Source organism: Centruroides vittatus, unplaced genomic scaffold (genome assembly GCF_030686945.1).
Source record: "Centruroides vittatus isolate TY-2023 unplaced genomic scaffold, ASM3068694v2 contig_975, whole genome shotgun sequence".
NCBI classification, from domain to species: domain Eukaryota; kingdom Metazoa; phylum Arthropoda; class Arachnida; order Scorpiones; family Buthidae; genus Centruroides; species Centruroides vittatus.
In genome coordinates this window covers 1,375,767-1,384,712 of record NW_027122648.1, presented here as the reverse complement: position 1 = coordinate 1,384,712, position 8,946 = coordinate 1,375,767, and positions in this window count along the sequence as shown.

Genomic DNA, 8,946 nt, shown 5'->3' with positions numbered 1-8,946 from the left:
TAATAATACAATAAACAGGTACTGTACATTAATATTAATATTTAGTTTGTTTCTAAACAAATCAAATTCGACATAGATGAAAATGTGGAATATCTGAGTAAATAGAGCACGCATTAATTTAGTAATTCATATTCATCGACGGAAAAAATAAATTGAAATTTGTATTTCTAGAATAATCACAAATTTTCATACAGTAACTCTCATTCTTCAATACATTATGTACACACATGTTATATTTCTACGTATGTATATAAGAATAATATATAATGCGTGACTAATTCTATAAGATCATTACATTCGATTATTTAATTATTTTAGAAAATAAGTAGTAAAATCAAAAACGAATAGCATAAAAAACCAAAAGCATTAACCAGAAATCATCAATGAGAGGAAATTATATCAAATACGGTTAATTAAAAGTAATAAAATACGTGAATGGTTTATGACAATTTAAATGAAAGAGGTAACTATTTTTAGAATAGATTATCTCCAGTTTTTCTATCTGTGATACTTTTATATTATGCCTATAAAAGATGATTTCTATTTCACGATATAACTAATTATCAATTTATTTATACCGTGTTTTCTTCTCATCCACAATTAATTAATTTAGCGTGTAGGCGATGGCTTAGTGTCCTCTCATTCTTATATGAATTAAACGAATTTATTTTGGATCTTGGATTTTATACCACAAATTTCATCTATTTAATTAAAATCTTTTTCCCATAGGAACGTATTCAGGTAGAAGTAGAGGGAATAATTTGTTCCTTAACTGAATATATACAGCATATAGAAGGTATATACATCTTGTTAGGTTTATCAATGAAATAATACTATACAAATCTATTCGTGATGCCCTTCTACAAATGACACCTGATGATTATTTTTTGAAATATCTAATAGATCATCAGTTATATTTCACACAATGCATTATAAAATATTAATTCTTTATTTACAATACCTAAGATTCGCTTTAGAGCAAAGAAAGCATTTCCTTCAACGCATTTTTGTCACTTTTAAAGTATCACTCTCCATGATCAAAGTCGAAACTAATGATGTTCTTACAGTAACATCACCAATTTCAATTTTTTCTATAGTACAAATATTTTAAAATCCAAACTCTAAACTCTCGTAATATACATTTACAATATCGTAATATATACCATAACATAATTACCGCAGATTTTTTCAAAAATAGCCATCTTTTAACGCTTCCAATTCAACTTTTCTAACAATCCGTTCTCGCTTTTCTTTATGGTTAATTTACTTTATCAGTTCTAATTTTATCGAATCTATTTTTTTTTTATTTTTAAAATTATTAAACCTTATTATTTATCATAACGTAACTTTTAAAAAAAATATTTTTTTTCTTTTTATCTACAACATCGTGATGTTATTCTTCTATTTTTCCTGTTGCACGCAAAACTCTTGAAGCATTCTTTCACTATATTTTAAAAAATAGAATTCTTTATTCCTATTATTTCACAAACTTGTTCTATTATAGATTTAATTATTATAAAAATATTTATAGACGAAATTTTCAAAAGATATTATCAAGAAAAATGTATTTATGTTTTTTATTCAATGGTTCAATAAAGATTTAAAAAATTTATCGTGAAATCATCTCTTGGAAATTTGATAAAAAACCAAGAAAGATTTTCCCAAGATTTTTGTACATATTTACTATAATTTAGTTATAATATAAGGTTTTTATATAAATTTTTACATAATTGAATGGTATTTAAAGTTTTCTCTGGATCAAAACTTTCAATTAGAGAGATAGCAGTGCTTTCTTTAAATAGATTTACCAGATAAAAATTATAAAAGAAGGACAGATTTTTCTGAAAATGAGGACATTATGGATGCATTTAGAGAAGAAATAGGCCTACTTATTAAAAGACTTTTGGACTTAAAGTTCTGGATACCATAAGGTAACCCTATTTTCATATAGTATTCCAGGAAAAAATTATTTATTTCATATTTTAAAACAATTTTATGTTATAAACTCTTCAGTAAGTGTAAAATATAACATACTCTAATATATTTGACAAGTTTTTTTTAATATAAAAATTCTATAAAAATGCAGAAAGAGTGGTTATTGATATACAAGATAGTACAATATGTGTATGAGTGTGAGTATAAATATTTTAATTATTGTTTTACACACAATTATTATTATTTTATATCAAAAGAGCGATTTATCAATGAAACCATCTTTGTTTAAAAAATTCAAAATTTATTTAATTACGAATAATATAACTTTTTAAATCATATGAAACAATTTTTAATGTAATCCATTATAGAAAAATACAATTTTAAATTTTTAAATCTTGATAAAATCTTTTTCTTGATTTTCATTGTTCCATACTTCAATATACGTTATAACTGATAAGAAAATATGCAAATTATTTCTTGTAATTTTCGTTATGAACGGCGCGTGTTTAACTTACTTCACCTTTCGTCAATGTTTTTAATTAATTTGAATTTAATTTTTAATTAATTATAGAATTAATTGTCTCAATTAATTCTATAAAATAAATATTATTTTCAACAAATATTCTTTAAACTAAATTTTTGACATCGTTTACAATATTATTCATTAATATTTTATCAGAATATTCATTTCCTTTTTATTTTAATTCGTTTTAGATATATAACAACATTAAAGAAGTGTCATACCTATATTAAATTTTACGTATTTTTTAAGCTTAAATGCGTTAACATCTTAATAAAACAAAAATATGGTTTATAAACAAAAATACTTAGTACTTTCCCCAAACGTGAGAACTAAAATTCCCTGAGTCATTCTATATCAAGATATAACAGTATCACGATTTACTTACTCCACCCTTTGTCAAGATTCTCTTCACCTTGACCTCTGAAACAACTTAACATATTAAAACCATATTTTCAAGTCATTCTCGTTCATTGATCATCATCAACTTCTAGGAAGTAATGAGGTTGGCAGAATTATTTATTCAGCTGTATATAAAAATGTCTTATCATCTTCTTAGAACTTTCTCATTTGTAACAAACTACAAATATATCCATTCATTTTATTTCTAGAATTGTCAATCTGCATCAATTCCTGTCTTAGTAATTAGTAACTGGAACTTTATAGCATAAAGTTATTCATAAATTATTACAAACTTTATAAATTTTAATGCATAATCTATTATAAAATAACAATAATTTTAATAATTATAAATAAATAAATTAATGTTTTTACTAAAATTGAGGAAATGGATTTCCAATTGGCTCTTAAATCATATTTAGATTATAACTTATCGATCCAGATAACTGTTTTTATCTAAAAAATTCAAAAATTACAAAAATATATATATATATATGTTTTATAAGTCTGTAATTAGAAATATTTTAGATTTATAAAAGGTAAATTAGAGGATGAACCTATTTTTGAACCTTTACGGTTATAATAATTCGTAACACAACTATATAAATGCGTTAAAATATAATCACATAAAACTTTTTTTAATATAAATTTATAAAGGAAAATATAATTTTAATATGTTAAATTTCGAATTTCCTGGTTTTCAAGCTAAATAGAGCAATAAATGTTTTAAGAAAAGAGATGATGATAATTGATTTTTACGAAATTTATCTATTGATATATATAACAATGAATATTGCGATATATTTTATTAATTTTAGTTAGATACATGTGTAATTACTTCAAATTTTATATAAATGAAGCATATTACGCTATATATGAATACAAAAATTAAAAAAAAAAAAAAAAAAAAACATTTGTTCATTAAGTAAAAATAAAGCCAGCTGGAGAGCCGAAGCGGTATGGCATCATCCTACCGTTTTGGGGTATCCGAAATCAACTCCAGACGGGTCGAAAAATCCCAGAAATTTACGGGGGTGGTCTGATCCAGATATGTGGGCCCGTCCCTCACTACTCTGCCGCTTCATTGTGGGTCTAACCAAATTTACAATAGGCTTGAAAAAATGGCCTTCTTAGCGCTCACTGAGCGGAAAAATTCAAAATAAAAAAAAATATTTAAAAATTAAATTGATATTAAAACATTTATTTAATTAAAAAAATTAATTTAACAAAAATATGCAACAGGTACTGTACTGTACAGTACATGAAGGAGCTAAAAATTATATAAAACATACCAATAAATAGACATTTAAATTAAAAAAATATAAAATATAAAATTATTATTAACATATATAATAAAATTTCAAAATTTATTTTTTAAAAAGAAAAAAAAACATTAATTAATTAAAATATAAATTTATGAGTAAGAAAGTCTTAAACTTTACGAATAATTACGTTTATTGTGTATAAATTTAATTAATTTAGGCTATATTAATTACAATTAATTTGAATGAAATTTGAACTAATTAATAATTGGATCAAAGAAAAGATTTATAAAAGAAATCATGAATTAAACAATTACATGCTTTAATAATTACAATTAAATAATGATAAGATATAATTTTAATGCAATTCTGAATTAGTTCAAGCGCGAAGTTTATTGTGTTTTGTTTTAAATTTTAGATATGAAACTACTATAGATTATTAAATATATATCAAAGTGGTTATTTTTTATTTTATGTAAATTTTTTCCATATTTTTATTCATTTTTTTTATTAGTTTAATGCTCAAATAAACTTTACAAATTACAAAATTTACTATTAATGAAATTCTTAAGTTCAAATAAAAGTGTATCATTATTATAGAAAAAGTGTTAAAAAATTAAAATAAGATTAATTAAATAATTTAATAAATAAGTTATTTTTTAAACAATCTTTTAAAGCAATTATTATAGCTTTTTAATATTTATTTCTTTAAATACTTATAATGTATAGTTCTTCAATTTTAATTTATAATATTTTAATTTTTATATAATAATAATATAATATATATATATATATAAATATTAATTCTATAAAAATTATATAAAATATAATAATAATAATAATAATAATAATAATAATAATAATAAGTTGACAAAACTGCGTCAAACAGCTGGTTAGCTCAGGGATGCCTCTTTGGGGAGACGGAAGGATTTATGATCGCCATACAGGATCAGATCATAAATACTAAAAACTGCTGAAAACACATACTCAAAGATACAACACTCACAAATTACACATGCAGAAAATGTCACATTATGCCAGAAACTATACAACACATCACCTCTGGTTGCAAGCTCTTGGCACAGACAGATTATTTACACAGACATAATCAAGTAGCAAATATAATACATCAAGAGCTTGCAAAGAAACACAAATTAGTAGACATCCACGAACCATACTACAAATACATTCCACAGACAGTATTGGAAAACAACACGCACAAAATGTACAACGACAGAACCATAATCACAGATAAAACAATTTACCACAACAGACCAGACATCACACTCATTGACAAACACAATAAAATCACATACATTATAGACTTCCAAACACTCACAATATACAAAACGCATGCACTGAAAAAATTAGCAAGTACACAGAACTCGCCCAGGAAATAAGGCATCTTGGAGGATGGATAGGGTGCTTAATGTACCTGTTGTTCTCTCCTCTACAGGTGTCATACCACACACACTACACAAAAGCCTGGGCACATTACAATTGAATAGAAACACGTACAGTACATCACACTACAGAAGGCCACTATATTGAATACATGTCATATCGTGAGAAAATTCCTAAATACAGACACACACACTGATACACTTCTTTAATTTCTGTTTTGGTTACTATGCCTCGACTTTGGTCCAGCATAGTACACAGCCACCGGTGTTAACCGAGTATATCTCACTTAACCCAACATAATAATAAAAAATTTATTAGTCATATTAGGCCGTAGCCTGTTATTACAGGTGTTATAACATTGAATTACGTAAATCATAACAATAATATTAACATTGGTAACATCGATTCATTGTATTATATTCATTTGTAGGATTAGTTTTAGAACATGTAATTTTAAGCAGGATGATTACAAAAGTTTTTTGCATAATTATATAGTTTATAAATCACTACAATATTTGCTTCATAAAATAAACGATACATTTGATTTTCTTCTTTAAGGGAATTTAGCTGATTTAGGTTGACTTTGTTTCTTAGTTCGAGTCCCATTATACACTCACAGAACATGTGAAATTTGGTAAATAATTCTTGGCATCTTGGACAGGTCATTTTTGTAAATTCGTAAATTCTATTATTAACTATTATCATTCTACCTGAACAAAGTACAACTTAAGATAACACAAGAAGTCAAATTTTGGGGAATTTTACTGACTCCTACATTGACCTTTGAGAAGCAATACAAAGAAGCCGTTCATAAATCAAACTAACTGATAAATAACATGGTGAAGCTTTTTGCTCAAATCAAGTTAAAAAACATATATAGTCATTTTAGATTATTTACTTCCATAATTCTTAATGCGGTAGTCTGGAGTCTAACAACATATAAAAAATTTGAAATAATCCAAAACAAATTCATTCGAAGAATTTTTACTCTGGACTATAACATAGCTGGTTATGCACTAAGAATAGAACTCAATAGATTCAAATTAACTCCCTTCCTTGTAAAAAGATTTATTAACTTTCTTTATATAAAATATAAATATATTTTGATAATTTTTTATAATTTAAAACAAATGATTAGCAAAATAATAATAATAATAATTTAAATTATTTAAATAATATTATAAAGTCATTTTAAGATAAAATAACATTAAAATTTCTTTTTTACAAATGCTGAAAGTAATTTGAAAAACAACATTTTATGAATTTTAATTTGTATTCATAAATAATTTTAAAAAATTCGTTACGAAATCTACATATTTTTAAAAACAAACTCGAAACGTTTTACAAAATTCTATCACTAGGGAATTTTTAGCGCTATATACATAAAAAAATCAGTTCAAATATAAGTGTAATTGTCATCTATGTTAGTCTATTGAGTATATTTTCCTTTTATTAACTCAACACATTAACTGAGTTTTAAATTACCGTTACATCCGTACACGATCATTCATTCTAGACAATGATTAATCGTTGTTGTTGCTCTTTACAACTTTTGTATACGGGCCATAACCGAATAACCCTTTAATTTGAAGAACGATGTGCATTCGAATGGTGGCATAATCCATTATACTCAACTTACAAGAACTTGTATTCAACAGAAGTCTTGAAAATCATTTCGGAGTGACATGATATTTGTATTTTTATTCTCTTAATTTTCTTACATCAATATATATTGTTAGTTTAAAACTTATATGTTATATTAATAAAATAATAAAAATATTACATAATAAGAGCATTTTAATACTATAATTTCAGGTATGTTTATTCACTCACCTATTGAACTCAATAGATGATTCGATGCTAACTTCTTGCAACATATATAAATTAATAAGTTAGCATAAAAATATTATAATTAATTACTTTAAAAACTTAAAAAATGTTCATCTTAATATTTTTAATGAATATTAAGCAGGAAAACTTGTAATGTTGAAGGTTTACAACATTACAAGTGGAAAGGACATAGTGAATTCATAGGTAATGACTGATCTACTTTATGAAGTCATCGACTTCATCCAGGTTTAATTGTGTTGATTTTTTTGAAGATAAGTTTAAAAAACATCGAAAATCTAACATTTTCCTCCTACAACGAGCTTCTTCGTAAAACTTTTCAGAAATTTGTAAGGGGTTGAACGTAATGAAATCACAATTGTAATAATATTTATCATAAAGTATGAAAAGGATTTCGACAAATGAACGGAAGGTCTTTATTTAAATTTCCATTAAGTTTATAATTAACAAAATTATAATTTAATTTTATAAAACGCAATTAAACATTGTAAAATAGCAACGTTTTTCAGAATTGGGTACAAATTACACAAAATTTTAACTAGAGCATAAAAGAAAGTGACATTGGCCATAGGATCATTGATATGAAAAAAATAAAATAAAGTACTTGAATGAATTTTCTTCACACAATTTAAATTATTGTTTCTAAAATTAAGCATGAAATTTGAATACAGTACTTATGTTTCTATTAACAATTAGTTATGAAATATATATTTTTCTGTTTACATACAAGGCTGCCTAAAAGGTAACGGAGCCAAGTGGGGGCCATATACAAAATTAAATCATATATTAACGCAAAGAAATTAAACGAAAAAAATTGTATGAGAGCCCTTACTTTCTCGGGGGCCAAATCAATTTGCTTTTTTTGTCTTCTTCTGGGCGTCCTTGCGTACACATGCAAAATCCATATAGTAATAGGGAATTCTGTAATGGATTTTATATATTTAATGAATCATGGATTTACATTTAATGATGAATGATAACTTACATTTAAAATGTTTAAGAAAATTAAATAAATAAGTGAATTTTACTTAAATTATTTAATTACTATTATTAAAAAGAGAACATTTTTTGAATTTCAATAAACACGTCATACTTTAAAAATGAGTATATTATAATTGATACGACTTTCAAACTTTTGACCTGTGATATGAGAACAAGTTATAATTTATTCATATTCTCTTTAAATTAAATTTTCTCTTATGATTCAAAATGCACATGCTTATATGTTATGTCTGACGTATTTTGAAATAAAAATTTATTTCTCATAACACATAACTACCCCATGACAGTATGATAAGTATTATATATTTAAAAACATCTTATAGCATTCAAATACTCATTTTTGAAAACATTATAATGATGTTTTATGCATTAAAGTCCTTAATTTCCTACAATATAAATCACAAGTTTAGCAAGACTTGATTGTAGAGATCCGAACCCAAGTCTTTCGCAAATATATAAATTATTTTAATTACTCTAAAAGGATATAAAATTAACAATGTAGAATCTTGGCCCGCTTATAAAGCTGGGATTAGAACCCGAGTCTTTCTACAAAAAGACACGAGTTCGACCCCTTTT